Source organism: Lissotriton helveticus, chromosome 2_1 (genome assembly GCF_964261635.1).
Source record: "Lissotriton helveticus chromosome 2_1, aLisHel1.1, whole genome shotgun sequence".
Lineage (NCBI taxonomy): Eukaryota > Metazoa > Chordata > Amphibia > Caudata > Salamandridae > Lissotriton > Lissotriton helveticus.
In genome coordinates this window covers 1476483241-1476508094 of record NC_136059.1, presented here as the reverse complement: position 1 = coordinate 1476508094, position 24854 = coordinate 1476483241, and the positions used below count along the sequence as shown (strand labels likewise).

Below are 24854 nucleotides of genomic sequence, written 5' to 3'. Positions count from 1 at the left end.
TTGTATGAGGTGGCGAATTTGGCAGGGAAATGTGGGGCAATCTCTGGTTACCTTCTTAACAGGGAAAACACTCGGATAGTATGCATTGACAATATATCTATGTCAGATAGTCGTTGGGTTATGACAGCTTCTTATCTAGGGATTAGGATTTCATCCAATGTTGGCTCTATCAGCTCAATCTCGACCAGTTACTGGGTAAAATTAATACAGATTTGAGACACATCAATGGTCTACATCGTACCCTTGTGAGAAGGTGTAATGTTTTAAAGATAACTGTCTTGCCGAAAGTGCTTCATTTGTTTAGAACTATTCCTCTGGTGTTAAAAGGTTCATTGATCAGGAAATTGGAAGCCATATGTGCACATTTCGTGCGGCAATATAAAAAGGACAAGATGGGACCTCAAATTCTTGGCTCTCCCGTGAAAACAGTGGGGCTGGGCCGCTCCCAAGTTTTTGTTTCACTACTGGGCAGCTCTTTGATAGCAGATGGGGCTCTTTTCTTGGAAGGTAGGGGCAGGATGGGTAGCCTGGAACACTGTTTAGGATGCCTACTATTTATGATTTAGCCCTGGGGGGTGGGAAAGGGGTCAGCATGCGGGTCTCTCTTGAGGCAGATTGAGCCAAACTATTAAAAAAATTAGATTTAATGTTGTGATTGCAGCTCGGAAAGTTTGGAGTAGGGTTAAGAAGCTGCTGGGTATTAAGATCTATAATCAGTATAGTGGTGACCCCCTTTGTTCCATCAGTATTTCAGTATGGGGATTGTAAGCAGTGGAAGCAGTCAGGATTGTATAGTCTGGGGGATCTGTTTTTGTCAGATTAATTTGTGCTGTTCGCTGACTTGCAGCAGGACTTTGAGCGGGGTGCCTGGATTTTTTTATACCAGGTCAGGGAATTTAATAAGCAAGATAAAGCATGGAATATTTTAGGTGAAAATGATCCCCCTTTTAGATATAGTTCAGCTGCCGGGAAGTAATATTTGTCAGATATATGGAATTTTCATGGGTTCGGATCCGGATGACCTAGAAGCGCAAGAGGCAAGATGGGGAGGGAAACGAAGGGAGGGGGATATTGATTTACAGGCCTAATCAGGATTGGGATGAAAGTGCTTCTCCCATCTAGCTTAAGAGCTCAACATTATGAAACGATGTTTAGCCTCTATTACACGCCTGCCAAATGTTTCACCCGGGTAACAGGGAGGGTGAGAGGTATCCCACACGTTCAATGGATGTGGGAGGCTGGCAGAAGGTATAGAGGCTTTCTGGTAGAAGGTGTTTAGGAAAGAGGTCACTATTAGTCCTAGAATTATGCCGTTTAGTTATGATCAGGGCTTTGGAGGCGATTAGAGCAGATATGTTTTATATTTATTTCTTTGGCATTAGCACGTCTCCTAATAGCAACAGCATGAAAGAGTTGCGATCCTTCTACTATACAACTATTGTTTGGGCATCTGCTGGCCATGCTCAATCTAGATAAGTCTGTAGACCATTGCATGGGGTGCAAGAGGTGCAGTAAAAGGAGTTGGTCCCCCATGGTGGATTGGAAAGCTGATAATTTGGGCCTCAATGATTTGTTAGCTTGAGAATGGGGGTATGCAGGGGAGTAGGGTGTGGCCATGCTAGTTCATAGCTTTGGATTATATGATTATGGGGAATTTTTATATCGAGTAATATAGTATTAGAAACAACTTTGCAGCAAGTGTAATTTCATGCTGAGGGATGACAAATTAAGGATCTCATTCAGAAAACTGAAGGAGGACTAAGAAATATTAAATCTTCACACACAATCTCGTATGAAGATGAGATCATAGCTTTTGGTACACAGCTATTCATTTAAAATGTATGAGTTAACTATCAATAACATCTTGCCATTTGGAAAAGCCTACTTCCATATACTACAATGGAAGACTTACAAAGCTCCTTGTTTTGTGGAATGTGTTTCCAATGTGTGTGTCTATGAGATATAAATGACTAGGAGTTGGATTGTCTGATAGAGAGAGGCGAGTTGGAACACTGACATCAACTCTGTTTAATGTTTTAAACAATATAATGTGATAAACGACTTAAACCCCATGCTTCTCCTCACTTTTTGAAACCAGGTTTTAAATATCTACACAAATGGCCCTGCACAGTACCCTATATACAGTGAATTCTTTTCTGGGAAAACATTCTGATCATTTATGAATTGCCTATGATATGAATATTGCTACGAACTCCATAAAACATTGTGTTAAATACTTGAAGGGTGCAGGTCCATTTTTGTGTATGTTTTTGTCGAGGAAGTAGGGGATTTGTCTGCCTTCGCTCACCTATGGGACAGAGGGGATTGTGTCCCAGGCCACTTGCACCTTCACTATACTAGATATTTACACTTGGGGCTTCAGTAGTGGTGCAGGCATCTTAGCCTTGATCCCACATTATTTGTTGTTGAGGTTTCAAATATCCATTACATTTAAACAGTATAAATACATTCCATGTTTTGCCTCTTTCCTGCAAGCGCTGTCAATTCCATAGCTGTGCTTTAGCAATATGACGTATATGTGTTTATGCATCATTGAATTGTAATTGTACTGTAATTGCATTTATATAGCCCTTACTACACCTTACAAGGCGTCAAAGCGCTCATTGTCATCTATTCCAAAAGTTACCTATTTAGCCCTTCAATAGAATTTTATGCGAAAATGGATATAATGTTTCATTCAATATGCCACGCATGTTGTGAGATGGATGAGAACGATACTCATGAATTCCCAGATTATGTAACCTACTTATATCATCCCAGACCACTGTAACTAATTTATATTAATTAGTAGAAAAGAAATATTGTATTCAAAGATGGTGCTTCATAGGAGATTTATCGTACTGACCGAAAATATAGCATGTCTGATTACCGATAGCAATCTTATTCAAAGTGGATGGCCCTGTCAGTCGTTCTTGACTTCACTCCCGTCAATAACTACCTGGGTTTTCCACTCCACCTTAGGACAATTTCCCTAAAAAGTAATTTCGCAAGATTCGTAAAACGCTTTACTGTTATGTTTACTCTCCCGAATTGTTGCAGATGTATTCATTTTGAGAACAGACACATGTATTAGATGCTTCCCAGCTACTTCGGGAAAGGCTCATCAGTCACAGTTTGCCAGGTACAATCCGAGTGATGGTTTGTGAGTCCCAGTTATGTTCATTATAGTTATGAGGTTTGAGCCAGCGTGTGTAGCTGTAGGTAGGCATTGCAGCATTGTGATTGGTCAGGGGAGCATGGGAGCTAACCAATCACAATGCAGCATTGCAGCATTGTGATTGGTCAGGGGAGTCTTTTCTGTGCTTCCTGTGCCTCAGAGAGCAGAGGCAGGGACCCAGGACCGGCACGGCAAGGTATTTGTGTCTTTTTTTTTACCTTTTCACCCCATCCGTTTCTCCCTTTCCCCTGTGCCCCACACCTGCCCCGCACCTGTCCTGCCACCTACGAACAATGCCAGCCGCCACTGCTAATTGCATAATAAAGTTAGCTTGTTGCTGTGTGCAATATATGTATTGCTTCACAGCTTTTATCTGGCAACGAGGCTCTGTAACTCAAGTATGTGTTTCTCACGTAAATCCAGGGTGCTCCCCAACAAAAAGTGGAAGGTTCATAATTTCCGTGATCACATGACTTCCTGTTGTGAGGTGTTGACATTAATTTTGACCTGCTTCATTCCAGAAATTTAAGGCTTTGTTACAATTGGAGTACATGATTGTTAGACTTGACATCATTGGCGTGAGTCTCCATTCCTTTTTTTGACGGATTGCCTCCTCTGTTTTGATATGTTTTTGCTGGTTATATGTTTTCGGCACTGTGCCACTGCTAATCAGTGCCACAGTGCAAGAGCTCCCAATGTTAATTTGATGTACTAATTGGTTATTCCATGACTGGGTTATTTGATTTACTGTCAGCCCCTAGTACAGTGCACATGTGTGCCCAGGGCTTGTAGATCAAATGCTGCTGGTGGGCTTGCAGCACTGGTTGTGCCACCCACAGAAGAAGCTTGTAAAGTATGTCTCAGGCCTGCCATTGCAAGGCCTGTGTGCAGTCTGTGACTGCCATGTCGACTTGGCCAGTGCACCCACTTGCCATTCCCTAAACCTTCACTTTGCTTCATATTAGAAACCCCCGTGGTAGGCCCAAGGGCAGGGTGCATTGTAAGTATAAGGTAGGACTTGTCCTGGTGTGTGTAGCATGTCCTAATAGTGAATGACAGCCATTTTCGTTTTTCATTATTGACGGCTACCTGTTCTCCATAGGTTAGAATGGGCAGTTAGATTATTACATTCTTATAATCCTTACTGACTCAAGGAACATTGTTGAAAATAAAATGTAGTATGCCTGAACTCAGAATAATAAAATGCATCTTTTAGTAAAGTTGGTTTTAATATTCTGTGTTTGAAAATACCACTTTTAGAAAGTAGGTATTTTCTTGCCTAAATGTCCAGGCCTGGCTCTGTTAGGTTGTGTATTCCTTGTCTGGGTTTGGGAGTGACAGGGATGGGGAATCCCAGGAGACAGGCTGGGGCAGCCCGGTGGTGAATAGAGAGATCTGCATCTAGATGGGAGGGAGGAGTTGCACCCGCGACCTGAATACGGCTGGGTCTTCCCTCTACAATGCTGGCTCCACCCCCTATGGCTTATCTGATGTCTCTGCCCCGCACTGTGAAAGGAGAGAAAGAATCTTGTCAACAAAGTACTCCAGAGCTGTATCTTCCCTCCCCTGTGCTGGCTCCACCTCCTGTGGGGCGGCTGAAGTCTCGGCCCTGCACTGTGAAAGGAAGAAGATAGTGATGTAAACAAAGTGCTCAGGAACTGGTTTGGACTAGGCAGAATATTCTCCAAGGGCTTGAACTTGTGCTTGTTCCCTGCTGAAGTCTCAGGGACAAAAGACTTCACCTGCAGCTGCCCCTGTGAATTTCCTTGCTGGGAATTCCATATACAGACATTTGCGTGTTGCTGGGAGCTGAAAGCGCGACGCATCGAGAGGAAGCATGTCCCCGCTGCAGCTGAAATCGTTGCATCACCGGAGAAGCAAGCCTTCGCTGCATCTCCCTGGAAGCTTGAGTTCATCGAAGCTGCCTGCTGTCGCATTACCGGAGAAGTGTGACGCCATTGTGAGAGTCGCCATCGCATCACCGGAGAAGTGTGTCGCAGGGCCTGTCGCGGCTCCAAAGTACAGAGTCGTCACAAGGCTGCCAGGTCGTCTACGCATTGTCATCGTCATCGCATTGCCGCATCAAGGGTGCCATCTTCTCACATCGAAACTGGATCATCGCATTGCATCAAGGCACCATCTTGCGCACTGCAACGGGCCCGCAAGCCGAGAATCTATGCATCACCTCCCACCGGTAAGAATCACAACGCATCCCCTACTCTGCGCAAGCATTGAGGCACGATGCATCATCTCCCTGGATCACGGAACCAACGCATCTCCCCTTTTGCGAGCCTTTTGTTTACTTTGCGTTACGCATTCAGGTACTTTGTTGAGAACTTTGTTGCATTTATCATCAACTTGAACTAAGTAACTTTTATCACCTTTAAAGCAATCTTATCTATTGTATTGTGGATTTTTGTCGTTTGTGGTCTTGTGTTAACTCTGTATAAAGAATACTTATTTTTTATAAAACCTTTGTTGTGTCCATCTGTAGTGTTTTCACTGTATTGCTGTGTATATTTACAAATGCTTAACACACTGCCTCTGAGATAAGCCTGTCTGCTAGTGCCAAGCTACCAAGGGGGTGAGCAGGGGTTATTACGCCCCCCTCCTGCTCTCTGTGTGCCCGTCTACCCGCCCCCCTCCCGCTCTCTGTGTGCCCGTCCCCCCTCCCGCTGTCCGTATGCCCGTCCCCCTCCCGTCAGCACCCTCAGTCTCCATCTCGCAGCAGACTGCTGAGACCTCAGCCTCCGAGCGGGAGCGGTCTCCACACTTTAAGGTCAGATGAATGTCCTCATTGTTTTAACGGGGTGGAATATGTGTAGCGGTTAGAGGACCAACGTGCGTATTGAAGCACTACAAATCACACCCGTTTTCCATAGTGGGCTCCGTTTTTACCTCTGAGGGGTCGGTAGGGTTGGGGTAGAAGAAGCAATTGGGGGCAAGGTCGAGCATGCCTGTATGTCGCCCAGACCCAAAGGGCTTTTTTCCGATATATTGACGGGTCGTTCCCCTTTCATATAAGACTCTTCAAGTCTGAGAGACACTGGCTATGGGGTGACCGAATCTCTCACACTTGGGTAAATTAGAGAAGGTTTTCGAGAGGAGTGTGGCCAAGGGTGCTGGGGTAATGCCATGCGTTTAATTTCCTGGTGAACTCTTCGCCATCCTGCAAAAGATTGAGTACATATTAAGGTTTGCCAACAAAACACGGAAATCCCTTAGGAAGAGAGCCAAGAGTGAGTTGTGTGGGGACCGAGGTAAATTGTCCAACATGTTTTTTAAATGTTGCATGGAAGTCGGATCTGTTCTGAAAGTGGACCAGTTAAATACCACACAGTTGAGGAAAGGGTTCGTGTGACTATGTGCTCCTCATCAGGCATGCAACTGGACCCAAGCTTTGGGGGAGGAGAGGGAGTGAGGGGCGGGGGTGTGAGGGTTGTCTCCAAAGCCATGTCTAATAACATTGGTAAACAGGGCTTACAACCAGAAATATGCTGCTTTGAGGAAGGCGCAATATAGTAAAAATGTTTTTATTCCTCCAAACTTTTCAAACTTCGCATGTCTGCTGCACTGCACAGCTCACATTCCAATGTGGGAAACATATTAAATGAGTCTAAGCATTGTTACAGACAATATTTTCTTTGTCGATTTTTCAAGCTTGGGGCCAGAAGGAATTAATAAAAAACAATGATTTTAGCTGACATTATTGTAGCTCCTCCCTTCTGTCTGCAAAGCACCTTCTACATCCCTCAGGGCTGGAATATTGAAGATGCATTTATGTAGGAGATAAGAGAACTCCTTAACACACATTTTAAGGATATTGCAAGAGTTCTGTTACGATATATTGGAATGAGGCCAAAAGGCAACTTCTTATTCAGAACGTCAAAGGACTTACAACACCCTGGCTGTGCTTGCTTCCCTGTCCCCTGGCTGTGATTGCTTCCCTGCCCCCTGGCTTTGCTTGCTTCCCTGCCTCCTGGCTGTGCTTGCTTCCCTGCCCCCTGGCTGTGCTTGCTTCCCTGACCCCAGGCTGTGCTTGCTTCCCTGCCCCTTGGCTGTGCTTGCTTCCCTGCCCCCTGGCTGTGCTTGCTTCCCTGCCCCCTGGCTGTGCTGGCTTCCCTGCCCCCTGGCTGTGCTGGCTTCCCCGCCCCCTGGCTGTGATGGCTTCCCCGCCCCCTGGCTGTGCTGGCTTCCCCGCCCCCTGGCTGTGCTGGCTTCCCCGCCCCCTGCCTGTGCTGGCTTCCCTGACCCCAGGCTGTGCTTGCTTCCCTGCCCCTTGGCTGTGCTTGCTTCCCTGCCCCCTGGCTGTGCTTGCTTCCCTACCCCCTGGCTGTGCTTGCTTCCCTGCCCTCTGGCTCTGCTTGCTTCCCTGCCCCCTGGCTGTGCTTGCTTCCCTGCCCCCTGGCTGTGCTTGCTTCCCCGCCCCCTGGCTTTGCTGGCTTCCTGCCCCCTGGCTGTGCTTACTTCCCTGCCCCCTGGCTGTGCTGGCTTCCCTGCCCCCTGGCTGTGCTTGCTTCCCAGCCCCCTGGCTGTGCTTGCTTCCCCGCCCCCTGGCTGTGCTTGCTTCCCCGCCCCCTGGCTGTGCTTGCTTCCCCGCCCCCTGGCTGTGCTTGCTTCCCTGCCCCCTGGCGGTGCTTTCTTCCCTGCCCCCTGGCTGTGCTTGCTTCCCCGCCCCCTGGCCGTGCGTCCCTGCCCCCTGGCTGTGCTTCCCTGCCCCCTCGCTGTGCTTCCCTGCCCCCTCGCTGTGCTTCCTCTCCTGAGTGTGTGTGGGGCTCTGGGTGTGTGTGTGTGTGTGTGGCTCTGGGTGGGTGTGTGTGTGTGGGGCTCTGTGTGTGTGTGTGTGGGGGGGGCTCTGGGTGGGTGTGTGTGCTAATGGCAATGTAAATGACAAAACCAACACATAAATACAAATGTTGTCATTTACAATGCCAATAGCTCTAACTTTTCCAAAGGCGAAACCATTGCATTGTAAATGCTTGTTACAAGTTGGACCTGGAGGGTCACTTGAGAGATGGGGAATAACCAACGCACCTTGCCAATACCCAGGCAATCTCTAATACTAGAGTGGATTTTCTCCGGGATCTTTCAGCTGCTTTCATCAATGTTTGATTAATTTGATCATTTTGTTGCGATTTGTGACAAATAATTAACTCACTATAGAGCAAATATTAGGTATTTTTTAACTGCTAAATATCGGAAAATATTTCATGTCAATAATGCAAAAAAAGTCAATCAGGATAACTGTATAATAGAAATTCTTATTTATGTCTAAAAAGTGACACATCGGATCTCATTGCAAACCTGAATTATTGCTAAACGTAATTGTTGTTGCTAACTGAAACCCGTCTCTCTGATATTTTGTTACTGAAGGGGCAGGTCCCGGCCCAGAAATCAGTCGTCGCAATCAGTTGCCGGTGGCAGGAAGATGTCCATCGTAGGTCCAGATTTTTAAAACTCCTGTGACCTTCAAAAAAAAAGTGAGTTTTCAAGAGTAAAAGTGAAAAATAATTGAAATGTACATGTTTAATGAATAGTTTTTACACTGTTGATAGAACAATTGCTTTTATAGACGTTTCTGATATTACTCCAACGCCATGAGAAAACTGATATTTTCTGTTATGTAATCAAAGGGTGATATAAAATGATACCTATAGTTTACTAAATCTCCTTCTGAAGAATAATCTTGTGTAATCAAGTTTATACCAATTTTATAATTTCTTTAAATGTATTACCTCCGTATAACTTACTCATAATTGCACTTAATTACATCAGAAAGTTCTACCTGATGATTTAAGGGCTGAGGCGAGAAAGCAGAATTGGATGAACGAGTTTACCGGTAAGTTATGAAAGCAACAGAGTGGTCAGGAGTCTACAGTTTTGCCAGCCAACAGCCCTGATTAGATGTAAACCAGTGCCCAGAATCTCGCGTGTTTTACAACTGGGAATTATATCGGTTTGCAAGCTTTCCAGTGCAATTGAGGTACCTGGTTTCTTCCTTCTTCCAGTCTTTGTTTCCATCTAGGCAAAAGTTAAGGTTATCACATAACTTCATTTCACGGAGCACAATAAGTTCTCAGGTTTCATGGAGTTCCTGGTTTTAGTTTGACCTCCGGGTGCATTCTGGGAGTTGAGCTGTAGTCCACTCTTGCGTTACTGCAGTTTATCCCATTGAACTGCCACTCTTGAAAACAATATATTCTCAAATAAAATTCTACAATGTATTTAAAGACATAGAGTTACTTACGATAAATTCCACCTGAGTCTTATGACAGTTATGGCACACTGTCCTATTCTGACCATTAAACTTCACCTGGGGTGAGGGTGGTCTCCGTGCTTAGACTGGGTCAGTGCATCCTATCAGAATAAATACGCTGTTTCCGGTGCAGGTGCGAAACGAGCAGCTCTTTGAAGTGGCCCTTTTCAAGAGAAGCAGAGATCGTGCTGCAGAGGGGTGCAGTGAGTGACTTCACCCATAGTCTGGCGAGTGTTTGAAGGGTCAATGGGGACTCTTGGGACACAATTACCGTGCACCACCTCTATGTAGGGGAGAATCAGTGAACCTCCTAATGGACTATGGACCTAGGTCTACTATGTACCACAGGGAGAAAGGCAAAGGATGCCCTCATTTACGTAGGATCAACAACAAAAATTCAGGATCAATTTTGCCCGGAATCACCTGCATGCACAGCGGTTGTATGTAACACACGAGATTTATATTGATTCATCACACAAACATTGACAATATACACTAATGTTTTGTTTTCGAACACAACACTGTATTTTTTGGTTGTAACATCACCGTCAGGATTTATCACATTAAAAGCAAACTGACTTAATTTATAAACACAACATCATCAAATTATTGTTATGTACCCTTAGCATAATTTCTCAAATGTTCTCATTTCCCATTATCCAACTGTGAGTCCAGTTGGTATCTTGTACTTCCCGCCCTATGCATTTCGGGATCAAGTGTCCCTCCTTCAGGGGACAATAAAGAGGCAAAAATAATGACAAATAACTGTAAATGTTACATAACAAACATTTCCCCAAAACTACATTTTGAGCGTTACTAAGGAGAATACAAGCCACACACCGAGTACGCCATTAACCAGACAACCATAAAACTATGTGTAGCCTTTTCATTGTGCTAGAAACCACAACTTGCTCCAAGCTCATTTAATCCACGCGTGACCTCCCATGAGATCTTCACCATCACCAATTTCACTAAGACATACAGTATGTAATAACTAAATACCGATTCTGGGCCAGATGTAGGAGCCCAAATACCGGTCGGTAACGGCCGATTTCGGCCGTTACCGACCGGTATTTGGCTTTTGAGATGTAGGAGGCTTTTGATTTACACAATCGGTAAATTTACCGATTCGGTAAATATACAAAATCGGTAAAATACCGAATCGGTATATTTACCGATTCTGTAAATCGAGATGTAGGTAGCACTTCACAGAGGGCCACAAGTCCTTTAGGAGTCGGTATTTACCACCCAATCCTATTGGGTGGTAAAATACCGATTTCAGGTGTACATGCACATGTGTGCATGTACACCTATGCCATGTGACACACAGACATGCCCTTAGGGCATGTATGTTGAAGAACTTGGTAATTTCGCTCTCAGGGAATACTTACTAATATAACAAGAACTTGGCACAGACTCTGAAAATATGAAAAAGACATCTTTATTAAACACAATTAAGTGAGGCTACGTCACCCAACCGCCTTAGCAATTGAATGAGGCAGTCTACTGAATGGTCTCAGCACAGACCTTTTATACCATTTATTATGCCCTAGGCACACATTTTCTCTTTGAAGTACATTATTGTTGGTCACTCCCATGACGTGCACACAAAGCACTGTATGATGACAAATCCACTTTTCAGTTTGTCCAGCCCAAAATTAATCATCAAACAAACCCATAATTAATAAACATTCTTCTTTAGACAAGCTGGACAAGACCCATAATGAAAAGGCCCGCAGCCCACATCATAAATAGACCATAAAGAAGGAACAGAAACAGATAGGAGCAAGATAAAGGGGTGTGTGCGTGTACAATAAACATTGCAATGTCCTGCTCTTTGATCTCTATCTGACCAGCTGCCTAACAAGGAACTGGCTCAACGAGGTCAGCCTCAGGCAAGGGAGTCAGCTTTCGCCAGGTCATGCAGGAGTCAGCACAAACCCATGCTAAGGTTATGTCCTTAAATACTTGTTCTGCCACAGTGAGGGCCTACTGTAAGGGCAATCCACAAAATGGCTGCCGTTCACAAAATGGAACCTAAGGGTTCAGAACGAAAACTCTGATTTCAGGGTGATTCTGTCATTTAAATATGACGAAAATGCTTGTGCATAGTGTACTAGCCTTTCTCGGTCTGCTGATATCAAAATCGTTATGATACGACGATGTTTATGACACAGGTCCAAAATTTTCAGTACCACAGACGCTCCTTTTGCCCTTACATAGGCAATAACCTATACTCGCGCTAGTCTGAGTCCAGGTCTATATTTATCAAATCATCAAGATGTTGCTGAAGCATAATCCTATTACTTAGCGACTCTCTCGGGACAGGTCTCCTTGCACACGCAGTAGCACAAAGGCCATATATGGCAGGACCAAATAGGGAATGCCTCTATCTGTAATATGTGGTATAAGGCCACACACCCAACAATCAGTGATGTTCACTACTAACTGGTGTTGATGCAGAAACTGTACAAAAGGAATTATCAGTAAACTCTGATCTCCTAACTAGTCCATGTTCAGGTAAATCTGGACAGAATGCAAAGAAGTAGAAGTAGGAAGAGACATAGGTTGGAAGGTGGGTACAGATGTGGATTGGGCAGCAAAAAACAATTCCACTCATAAAAGACAATGCCATGTTTAAAAAACACTAGAAAACACGTCATTAAGAACATATAGACAAAGTAGTGACCGCTATTACAAATGAAATCATAATTTTCCACAACCCTAAGCAAAAAGTAAATCCTAAAATTATCTAGTAACATTTTAGGTCTTCCTATGCATTTCTGTAATTCATTATATGTTCAAGTGAAACAGTGGTGAACCTCATTAATGCTCTGAGGTGAAAAGGGGATACTCTTTCACAGAAAATGGACTTTATCCTGCTTTTACTAAACAGAATACTACTTTAAAATAATGCCAGCAGAACAATAAAATCATTCTCCCAACACGTAGTCTATACAATCACACGGAAACCTCTTGTGAAACCAATTATGCCCAGAGTCCATTCAAAAAGCCTCTCTTGGCAGGCTTCTGTTGTCCATCAAGCCTGCTCCCGTTGTTGCATGGGCCTTTGGATTCAGGCCTCCCATGAAAAAAATTGCTCAGTATCTGTTGGAGTGCCCTCCTGGCAAACACTCATAGCTCATTCACAAAGTCTCAATGTCTCAAGGCAGTGCACCGTATCTCTCCTCTGCGGCAGACACTACAGATATTGTGCTCTTCATTGGTCAATGGGTACAGATCATCTCGTGCAGACCCGGGACCATTCTCAGACTCCAACACTCATCATTCAGTGTCAGAGGACGCTCAGGCCGCTCTTTCATGGGCACCAGAATGGAGTGCCTTTTGCCACTCTGGGATCATCCGGTGCACTGCACTTCCGTTGAAGAAAAGGAAAAAGGGGTTGTGTGTGGCCAAAACTCAGGCCAAGGGGCTCAAGGGACTGCACACTGTCAGAGGTTAACCAGCACATAACAGGCGCTCTTTTGCACTGCTCAGGGGACTGCACACTGTCAGAGGTTAACCAGCACATAACAGGCGCTCTTTTGCATTGAAATCTCAAGGGACTGTGGCAAAACCAGCTCCTTCTTCTTTTCTGATGTTGAACGCCTTCTGATGAAGCAAGTGCGATGCTTTAAATAGTTCATTGTACAACAAGGGGACTGCAAACAGGTGGCCTACAATCTTCAAAGGAGTGGCCACACGCCATGGGACAATTCTGCGTTGAAATACACTGTCATTCTCAAAGGCAATACAAAAACAAAGGCAATAGGCAAAACAGTGCCTCTAGGCTCTTCAATTGGGTTTCCGTGTGAGAGCATATCTTTCATCATCATAGCGACATGGGAATTCTATCTGAATGGATGTCCTCACACATAGTGGCATCGTCTAATTGGGTAAACACATTTCATCTCAATTATTACATATAAGTGTTCCTAAAATCCTCATCTAGAACATCTCAAAAGCGGGATCACATACATATTATCATAATAATTGTGCATCAGGTGGGACTATGCAATACAAAAGCTAATTATCAAGATGTGGAAACAAAAGACAAGAACTAGAGAGTCCTGGTATTTCCATTATTTATAATACATCTGGTCCATCAAAAATTAAAGCAGTACAAAGGAACTAAAAACCAATTTGTCTTATTAAAAAAACGTAATGTGTCTCCTATTGAGGTGGAAAGTTTATCTTACTATAGTATTGAGTCAGTTAATCAGTCCTAACAGTCCTAACAGTCAGACTGGAAATACATCAGAATAGGCCTAAAGAAAATTCTTAGAAATCAGTCTAGTTATGCAACAGGGAATTATACATAAAATGGGGTCCATGGTACATTACTGCAATCTGAAAGTGCGAACCTGAACAATACACTATTAATAATAAAAGCTGACTGGTGAAAGGAATACGGAAAAGAGAATAGGACACAGCTAAAATCCCCAAAACTAGGCCTGATGTGCTTGGGTGATAGTCAGGCATGTGACACAATACCAAGAGTATGGGTGATACACAAAATAATCACAATAGTTTACAATTTTAACTCTACCGCTGGCCCTCTGCACCAGATATGGTAATCTCGGCTAATGTTCCAGTTCCTTCTTCAGGAAAAAATGAAACCTGGTTTCTTTTACGGTCCAGAGCCATAGGAAGGCCACTTAGGAAGCAGAATAAAACTGACTAATGTGATATAGAAATTAGGTCACCATGTACAAGAGTCACAAATCTATAATTTATCCTTACGTCCAATCAGGATATATAATTTTAGGGCTGCCTGTTCCTTACAAGAAAGGGCAGTATCGTGACTACAAATGACACAATTTGCTGTTTATTTTTCTTCAATACTTATAGCCAAATTTGACATACACTGGTGAAGTGTTGTCTGTCTGGTTCACAAAAAAAAAAATCATATCTGTGAATTTCAGTATCAGCGAAATTTTTACCCAACTGTTGACAGCAACACGTATCGTCATACATGTCACAACAACACGGGTGAATTTGTAATAATTTCTTAAGCAGCAACATACAACATACAACATAAAACATGCAAAAACGCACAAAACGGACGTCAAGCCATCAGATAGACTCGCTGTAAAACGATAGCATACATAAATGAGCGGTGACACATAATACCGTGTAAGGATACCCTCCTGTTTGACAGTAGATCACCAATAGTGGGTATCTGCTGTCAAATACAACTTTCGGACACACAGAACCAGCAAGAACAATTCATGATAGATCAAAATACACAAACATGAAAAACGCATGGACATTTCGTTTTAAAGGAGTTGCGCCAAAAAAAAACCCATCTCATTTCAGCTAACCAAACTCACGTGTCTTGTTATGCTTAAAAGCCCCCAGAGCAATCCATGAATGATCTCTGAGCAGAAGCGAAAAGGAAAAAAAATACACAGCCCAAAAAAGAGAGACATTTCTGACACCAATTGTAACTTTTAAGCAGAAGACAAAACATGATACACATTAACAAACACAAAAATAAATTTCCATTACTTAACTGTTACCATCTTGTCAGTCACCTTGCAACATGAAGCCTTTTTAACTTTTAGAGGTAAAATCCTTTCCCTGACACCTAAAATTAGCCTTGTGTCACAATCTTCATGATCAAAAAAATTCTTAATTGGCAAATCGTTTTTACTTATTCATGTAGGCTTCAAAATTTTAGTAAAAGGCTGCATCATATTTTTTTTGTCTAAGACGTAATGCAACACTTCGTTTTCTGTACTAGCAGGCATTATTTTTTTATAGCAAACATACAAATGTCATGATGTTGGGACTTTTAAAGAACCCTTTGTTAAATTTCCCTTTGGAATTAAGTTCTGTAATTTTATTGATGTTCTTATGGAGAAACCAGAAATTCCACCTTTCAGAGGCCTGTTTAGCAAAGTCATTCTGCATTTCACAGAGACAAGGCTCGAATTCAAAAGGTCACAAATGTCAATATGACAGCCTCATCCATTGTTTACAGAAAACTAAAGATAGCATCTTAGCGCAACCGGAGCAACCTGTTCTACTAGCCCACAGTTTCTGCTCATTTTCTTTTTAAGGCTGACAAAGACAGACCAGTTTTTAGAACAAATGTTTGTTGCAATGGTACTCATTTCAGCAAATTTAATTGGATCTCACTGGGCCATTGAAAAGTAAACCCAAATGGGGACAACCTGCAAATTTGTATTATACACAAATATATGTATTTACTGAAGCCAGAGACACTTTCAAGCTATGGTAAATGACAAGAATGCTGTGTTAAAAATCCATTTAACTCAATTTCGACTTTTATCTTTGGGGCACTTAAAAATAAAAATCCTACAATTATATTACTCATTAATCATCCTCAGGATGTGCTTTACAGACTGCAAAGATTGGACATTAAGCATATCACATCCAATTCCCTTGAAAAGTGAGTTTTTACGCCTGCGCCAATTGAAAACCAACATGCAAATTACCTGATTATACAGTAACACATAACTTAAATCAAATTTTAATACTAGGAGGTCATGGTATGAGTATTAAGCTTTATAAATATCAAAAAACGATTTTAAAAAACACTTATTTTTTCTCAAATAATTTTTCCATAATTAATAATTTTTCGTTCAATGAAACCAATTATCTGTTTTTATGATAACTCCACATATAAAGGTAAGATGCATCCCTTTGCCTATCATGTTTAGATGCATTCATTTATGTGTCTACGCACAAAAAGCCTAACTTAAAACATGACATTTTTCGCGCCATTTTTAAAGGACAATCAGTATTTAGCGACAGAACCAAAAATATACTTAAAAAATGCTTTCAGAGAGGAAAACCGCATTTGGAATGTCTTCCAGTGATACAAAGTGATGAACCTTAATTTTGTAACCCTCTAAAACACTATTTTGAAATGAAAAAGAGGCCAATTGTGATTAACTAACGGCTAAGTCCTGGGCCAAATAAACATTCCAATGCTATTTATGGTGTGGAAAAGTAAATTTTGCCATGTTGTATGTGCCTACGTGTTCCCCATCTTATGTTATATGTGCATGATCGATATGCATGTATTCCCCCCTGATCGATTAAAGACACAATTGCAGTTGTGTCCATCTCTAGTATGCCAGTTTCCAGTCTTCGTGAAAACAACGAATATTAGGCCTATGTAAACCTACGTTGCCACATTTTACAGTGTGCACGTTAAATTCATTGAATTGTCCCCGTTTCTAGGCCTCAAAAAGGGCCCGGACTCAGATTCAGCTCCTGTCTCCTGAACCCTCTCCGAGGAGCGATAAAGCCCCCACCTGCATCCCTGACCCTTCGCTTACTTCTTGCCACGCAGTGCCCGGCCTGGCTCTGCCTCCCAGTCTGCCAAGAGTATGTTATGTTTCTAGTTATCAGTCCAGCCCTCCTTCTCTGCATTCCTAAGCTACTGAATCGCATCAATAGTTTCCGTCATGGTCTAGCCTTTATGTCTCCATGTAAGAGAAATACTGTATTATTATTCATAGAATATTCCTCGCACACGCAATACATGTAGAATATTGCATGCACCAGTCTTAAAGTCTATTAGCCTTTGCCCTGATAACTTTTGGATTCTATCAACATGTACTCTAAACACCAGATACTAGATATGCTTGGGTACATGTCGCTCTGACACTCCAGACTTTAGTCTCCTCTTCTAGCGCAGAAGTCATACCCCCAGTTCTCCCTGGTAACACGTCATTGCCCGTTTGCGCGCACCACTAGGTTAGAGGTCCCAGCTGCTCAGGTAGCCCCCTCTATGTTTCCGCCCCGTTTATGACATATTCTGTTACGTTTACATCACATGTCTATGTATACGCCCTGTACACGCCTTCTTGTTACATCATTTTGCCCTTATCTTTCGCGACTGCTACGAGTCACGCCTACTGCTACGCCTACTGTACTGAATGTAATGTATTTTGTTTAAGTATATATATTGTGCACCCATATTAAAAGTTACCATTATTCCCTTGTCCGTTCCCAGGCAGCTGCCTTTCTTCCTTCATTCTATTCCCGTACAGGCTGTCCTGTTCCTGTCCGTTATGCCTATTAAAGCCTGACGACTCAAGATACCTCGAATCCTGACTCTTATTTATTGAGCTACCTGTTTATAGAGTATCCTGAAAAATAGAACCGGTAATTATTATTTATTTACCACAATGGCCTTCGAAAAACAACATCTGCTGCCTTAAGGCAGGAAAGGCCCTGCATAGTGCTGAAAACTGAGCACGCTTTCAGTTTTACTGAAAACAGACATTTCAAGTTTTAAAAATGCGCGTGCAAAAAGATGCATTTAAATCTAGCAAGAAAAAAATGTACTTTAGCTGAGGTGTTTGCCTTTTACACGTACTACAATGCATGTAAGTAAAAAAAATGCTATAAATTCCTTTTGCTACAAAACACACAATTATTTTTGAGGCCCTTCATATTCCTAGTGAATGTGAATTTTAACTTATCTATTTTAAGCATTTAACAGTTTGCACATATGCGTTTTTGCTTAGTCTGTAAATTAAATAGCAACATATAGCGATTTTAGCATGTGACATAGTAAATTGCTGGAGTGTCATTTAATTTCTACTTAATATTAATTAATCTGACATTTTACTTAACAGACTGAAAACATCAAAAAAAACACAAACACATTGAGCTCATTGTAAACATAAAGAGAAAGGATTCAAACAGGACACACAATACAGTGCTGTAGCTATTGTTTTTATAAATTGCCATCGTAATTCACATACTGAAGTTACACCAATGAGAAAACCACATAGACATTGAAACACACATTGAACCCACAAATCGACACTCAGGACGAAAATAAAGCCACTTGTGAATATTAGCTAACTCATATTTACAAGAAACACGTCTCAATTGTATTATGTCATATTTTAATTCCCTGGGGATACAAAATCACCAAGGAAGAAATATGTTTTTCAATCTAAACCTATTTAGATGTCCCCTTTAGGGGAAGCCGGCTAATCCAAATGCATACAAAGTTGGCCAACACAAAGCTCCAAATATGCTAAGATCAGGCATCTTATAGCTCAGTAATCTAGCTTCAAACTTCAAGGGGCTATCTCTATCGATACACTTGTAAATATACAAGACCCTCGGTTTTCGAAAATTGCAATCTTCAAATAAAACTAAGGACCAAACAAACTAAGAACCAATCAAAATCAAAGAACCAAAGAACAAAGGACTGGGAGCGACCCACTTATACTTAACTCTTACTTTTACTAATCAAAACGTTATTCAAATTCTAACTGTCAAGTTCTACATGACCTAACGGTCTTTTTAAGAATACTCACGCCAAAAAGGTTATAAGTCAGGAGTGACATCATGTGGAGGATCAAAAATCAGGAAGATCAGAAATATACTGGGCCGCAGAATCAAACAATCTCCAGAATCCCCGTGCACAGAGTACCTTCTTAGTAGAATCTTGCTCTGTCCTCCTCAGTTTATTTCAGTCTCCTGGCACGATCACTCCCACAGAAAGTCACTTCTCTGATGATCCCCGCGTTAGGGCGCCAACTGAAGAACTTGGTAATTTTGCTCTCAGGGAATACTTACTAATAGAACAAGAACTTGGCACAGACTTTTTCAGTGCCACAATGTGTGCCACATGGCACACAAGCCTGCACTTGGGGTGCTACAGGGTGTCAAAGTGACACCCTGTTCCCCCTGCCAGGATTCGGTATTTACCGATTCGGTAAATACCGAATCGGTATTTACCTTTGATTCCTATGGGCTTCAAAGCCCATAGGAATCAATGGGAAATACCGATTCAGTATTTACCGAATCGGTAAATACCGAATATTGTGTTTTAAAAATGACCTACATCTGCCTCCTTCTAATTTACCGATTCATAAATACCGAATCGGTAAAATTCGGTATTTATGAATCAGTAAATTAGATTTACCTACATCTAGCCCTCTGTTTGTCTGAAATGAAATGGCTGTTGAAATCTGTGTTTGGGGGCCTGTAACAGGCTCCCTTTCCCCCAGGGCCATACGAATCGGGTCAGTGGGGGGTCCCCATTTGCCCCCTCTTCCCAATCATGGTCAGTGTGGCAGGCACCAAGGGGTGCCCACCACAGGGTGCAAGGTTTTCCCCAGCCACCCCTTTCTTCAGTGGTAGCCTGTATTCTCATTCGGAACACTGGCTCCCACTGAAATCAATGGGAGTCTGACTGAATCGTATCCGGATGCATAGTAATTGTTGGTCAGACTCCCCTAATCTGAGTCATTCGGAAAGCATTCCGGAACTGATTTGGTCTGGATGCTTTCCGAATGAGATCTTAATTGGCCCCTTAGTGTTCAGTTTGCGTGTTCGCACTAACAGCGTGTGCATGCTGGTATTTTCCTACCCTCAATGGTTCAGACTAGGCTACTTCCAACTACTCTTTGTGGACACACCACCAACCTTCCTGCTTGACTGCACTTTTAGTTTCCCATCTACAAGGAACGAGACTGATTGTAAAGATGTTTCACCTGACTACCCCTTTCTTGTAAATGCGTCTACTGCGTCCTGAGCAATTTACCTTAAAAATCGGAGCAGTAACCGATCCTCAAGCCGCACCTCAGCCATATTGTTTAAGACGCCGTAATTGCACTGGAGATTAATACCCTATTGCGCCAGGTCAGGAATATACTATCAAAATACAAAAAACGGACTACTGCATCAACCATGTAGCTCAATGAAATTGGTGCCCATATTAAGATGGTAAATAATGATATGCCACATTGACAACTTGTCAGTGCTAGCCCGTATTCTAATCAAAACCAATCAAAAACACGTCCCATCATCTCATAAATCTTATCATGATGACAAACTTCAACTCTTTAACTGTCCCACAACAGTGTGCTATCTCCGAGAGTCTGAACAGACAAATATCAAATGAAAATAGACATAGTGGGTATAATATTTATAGATATCCAAGATATGACAAATAGAGTAAGAACAGGAGTTAAGAACTCTACTTATGTAAATGTCTGTATACATATGTCTAAAATCGCACACATTTTGAAATACACGTTTTTAAAAAAAACAGTCTAGCACTAGTGAGAACTGCTTTTTTTTCTCCATCTAAAGATATATACTGTGTATGATGCGGAGATCCCGCTGTTAGTGTATGGCTCTGTGAACATGTTTTAGAGGAAATAACTCATGTCTAATTTGTCATTCAGTTCCATCGGGGTCATTGTTTTCAATTTCTTAATCCAGTAGATCTATCTTTGTAACAATGCTTTGTTGGGATCTACCACCCGCCTTGGATGATACCATTTCTAATAGAAGAAATTGTAATTGTTCAATATTGTGGAATTGTTCAAGCCAATGTGCCATTAGATTAGAATTTTTGTTCTTAGCCCGGGTAGTGCTTTTGTGCTCTGTTGTCCTAGTTTTACCCTTCCTTTCTGTTTTGCCTATTTATAAAAGGCCACAGGGACATTTAAAACAATAAATGGTGTTTGTCATATTGAAATCAACTCAATGATTTAGCGTCACTGTTTCACCAGTCCTGGGATGAGTGATGTTCTTACTCACTATCACGTTATTACAGTGCACTCAATTCTGGCATTTACGCATACACATTGATGTTCCCTGATCAGTATTAGTGCCTGATTTTAACAGTTCTCTGATATTCTGGGTCCTGGTATATGCAAAAATGGGTCGGTATTTGAATATACCATTAAATTCAGGTTCTCTTTGTAAAAGTTCCCCCCGTTTTAAGATGACTTTCTTGATGTTCCCCAATTTAGTGGAAAATTTTGAGACAAACGCCATCTGTTTCTTCTCTGGTTTATATTTTTTGGTCAATAATTATTGGCCATCTTTCTGCCAAATCTATTCTTCTGCTTTTTCAACGTTCACTATGGGGAACCCACAATGTAGATATCTTTGTTTTGTTAGATTAGGCCCATTGCTTCGTGTATAATCCAATGAATAAGTTAGCATTCGCTACACAATTTGCTCTTTGTCGTCCATTCTGTATCTTAATCTAAACTAATGCTTAATTATTCTGAGAAATCCCCTCTTTTAAGTTTTGTTTCTGTACTAATGAACAGTTAGTTCCAGCTCATAACTTTCCCACTAGATAAAGGCCCTCTCCCACCTGTCTGGTACTTTGATCATAGTACAGGGTGCAATGGCCGAGTTGTGTAGGATATGAGAGCAGAAACCTTTTTTTTATGTGCCCTTCTCTGTTCAGCTGCAGTGGCCTGGAAAATTCCATTGTGGTTTTGTTTTCAGTTAACCATGCAATGTATAATGTATCCATGCTTGTGTTTCTTCAGTTCCCTCTGTATCACTCCTAGAGACTGTGCAGATGGGACTCCGCTCTGAGTGTATATGAATAAACAATTATTGGTGTATATTCTCCACTGAGTCTCCGACTCTTCATTTGGTAATGAAGGCTGAGAAGTGATCAGTGGTCACCCAGGTGACCCTAGAGGGGTACAACAACAACTAAAGAGTGACTCTAAGGTGCTGTAATCATAGTACTACACCAAGCGACCAAGAAAAACTTAAACCATAAGTGAAGAGACGTTTGTCACGGAACCTAAAAAGTGCTACACACATGGTGAAAAATATACCTTATTGGTAGGAAGAACCCTCACTCCCCCTAGTGGTGACATGCTTCACCATAGGGTTCCCACTGGAGGAACCGAATGTTCCTCCATGTGCTTCGACACCTGATTTGCAGCGGAGCTGGTTGTTGTGAATAGGGTTTTTCCGTGTGTGTTCACTGTATAGTGAATAGTGAGGTTAAAAAATACTAGCTGTACCCAAAACAATTTTATTCACAGGTCAGGTAGTATCAATAAAAAGGTGTACTGGATACCTTAGGGGCTATTTTATTGACCCCTTGTATCTCAAAAGGTGAAGGTCGACATTTTTCAGCTGTCTTTTCCATTTTATGCAGCTTTCTTCAGGACCAGAAAGCGAATATCCCCGGTGGTCCACGCTCGCTAAAGCGTGTCCTGTCCGTACGGATATATTGTGTGAAAAATATAACAACATTTAAAATCAACAACTCACGGAGATACCCATGTTGGCACTCCTAGAATTTCCAGGGGCCACAACCTGTGGAATGGTAAATCACAGTGTTAAGAACATACAAACTGTTATTTGCTTTACAACTACTTATTATGTGACCAGTTAGTTCCCATGCATCACAGGCACTCTCCATTATAGCACCTAGGTTCACCTTTAAGTGGTATGATGTATGGCATCCACCCAATGAATTTATAGTCCAATTATTAGACCCCATGTCCCATATTGTGGACACGATATGCCTTATTTGACAGCGCTATTGTCAATAATTATGCCCGCTCAGTGTTGCCAGCAAAATGCTCAATTAACGCCAATGCGGCCAAAGCACTTTTTTTTTAGCGTCAGCAGGGTGGTCAATTCCTGACCCTTTAGAGCGAAATGACCCACTTGTGAAGACAAACAACATATACATAAAAAACAAACTTCCCTGAGCGGAGAATGATTGGGAGGCTGCAAAAGTTTTAAAAGTTTAAAAATGAAAACGGAAAAGTGACTTGGCTCACTTACAACACTGGTTAATAGTGCTATCGGCATGGGCTAGCAGGTTAAAGATAATGCTGTGTTGCTCCATATCGTCACTATAAAATTCAACTGGCAGGGAAACAGGCCCTTCTTAAAATTGTTTAATTTGTAAGGGAGTCATTGAAGAAACTACAGGTGATGTATGCAATAGTCCTATCCTTCCAGTCCTTAAACGGACATTGTCAACTTCTGATGAAACTGAAGATGTGTATCGTTTTGTGATTGATTTGCAAGAGATTCATAAAATAGTGATCCCATAATTCCCAGCAGTTACTGAAATCACTACACTTTTGACAATGATTCCCTGTACTGCTCAGTTTTTTCCCCATTATTGATTTGAAGAATGCAATTTTTTGTATTCCTATACATCCAGATAGTAGGTATTTATTTGGATTTATACTGGCCGGTAAAAGTTTCCAATTCTGTTGCGCTCCCCAAGGCTATACTGGAAGACCTAGGTGCAGATTTTCAAGCCCCTTGCAACACTTTTATGCTGCTGTTGCCTCACTTTTGTGATGCAGCAGCGGCACAAACAATGCGCCACTATGCAACATATTTACAACGTGACGCATCTAGTGAGATGCATCACATTGTAAAGCCCTGTGCTACATTATACCTGCATCGGGTATAATATTTGCTGGGTGGGTGTTCCGTTGCAAGGAAGCCCCGCAAAAGTGACGCAGTGAAATCTAGAGGATTTCACTGAGTAACTTTTACGTTTCGCTGCGTCAAATCCTAATGCCTGCTTGAAGCAGGCATAAGGAGTGACACAGCATGCTAGGTACAGGGCACCCCTGAGCAATGCTGGAGTTGGTCGTGCTTGTGACACGACTCCAACACTGCGTTACACTTACGCCGACAGATGCATCACTCATCTGTCTATCCTTGCGCACAGTGCACCGCATTCTAAATGCGGCGCATCTATGGTGGCAAGGTTTTATTTTTTAGTCATCTCCAAAGAAAAGAGAGGGACCCGCCAACTAAAGGGGAGGGGTGCCAATAAAGACTTTAGTCAGAAAGGAATACTGGAGAGGGGACTACTAAATCAAGTTGATATTCAACTGTAGCCACAATGGTAAAATATCCAATACAATTTATCAAATACAATTGCCCTAACAGATTTTAAATGGTTTCCTCTTCACTGGGCATCGACACATTTCGGTGGGCCTTTAAATGCACGGCCATCTAGATTTAGGAATAATTGTCCTTTCTTTTTTTGTTCCCAATTTGTAATATTTCTTACTGTATGACATGTAAATGTAGTGGGGTTTTTAAAACAGATTGGATTGTGAAACCGGTCTCTGAGGCGGTAGCCGGAGATCTAGGAACTCGCATTTTAAAAATTGTTTGCCACTTTGCACATTGCGTTTAAATGCTTTTAACATTGATTGTCTTTGTAATTTGACCCTACCTGATTGGCGGTCTCCTTCCCCTCAGCGGACTAGGTGCTGAAGAGGGAGCACAGCGGCCATATTGGAGGTAGGCTGTGGATGGAGGTCTAGTTGTTTACCTCCCCCGCCCCCCACAGCATAAAATATGGCCACCCACCCGGCCGCGCAGCGGACGCACGCAGCGGGTGCGCAGACGATGCGCCGAAGGCGCGCCAAAGGGAAGCCCGTCTGCGCCCGTCCGCGACCAGAACGCGGCCTGGGCAGGGCATGCTGCCCTTTATACTAGCCAGCCCATAATTTCTTATTCAGGGGGGAAATGCTTGCCCTTCTACCAGTGGGCTGCTCTCATAGCCGGGCGGATCCCGCAGTTCCTCGAGGCACTTATATAACATGTAGGCATAGTGGGTTCTCCTCTATGAACTTATGGGAGCCTAACAAGTCCCCT

At 42.4% G+C, this 24854-nt stretch overlaps 1 long non-coding RNA gene across 1 annotated transcript in view; it reads right to left on the bottom strand.

The window, feature by feature from the left end:
* LOC144819806 (uncharacterized) overlaps window positions 1-24854 on the bottom strand; it is a 148706-nt gene that overhangs the window by 26855 nt on the left and 96997 nt on the right. The window contains exon 3 of the long non-coding RNA XR_013607578.1: window positions 8483-8645. This is a non-coding gene — a long non-coding RNA (uncharacterized LOC144819806). The remainder of the gene's footprint in view (window positions 1-8482; window positions 8646-24854) is intronic.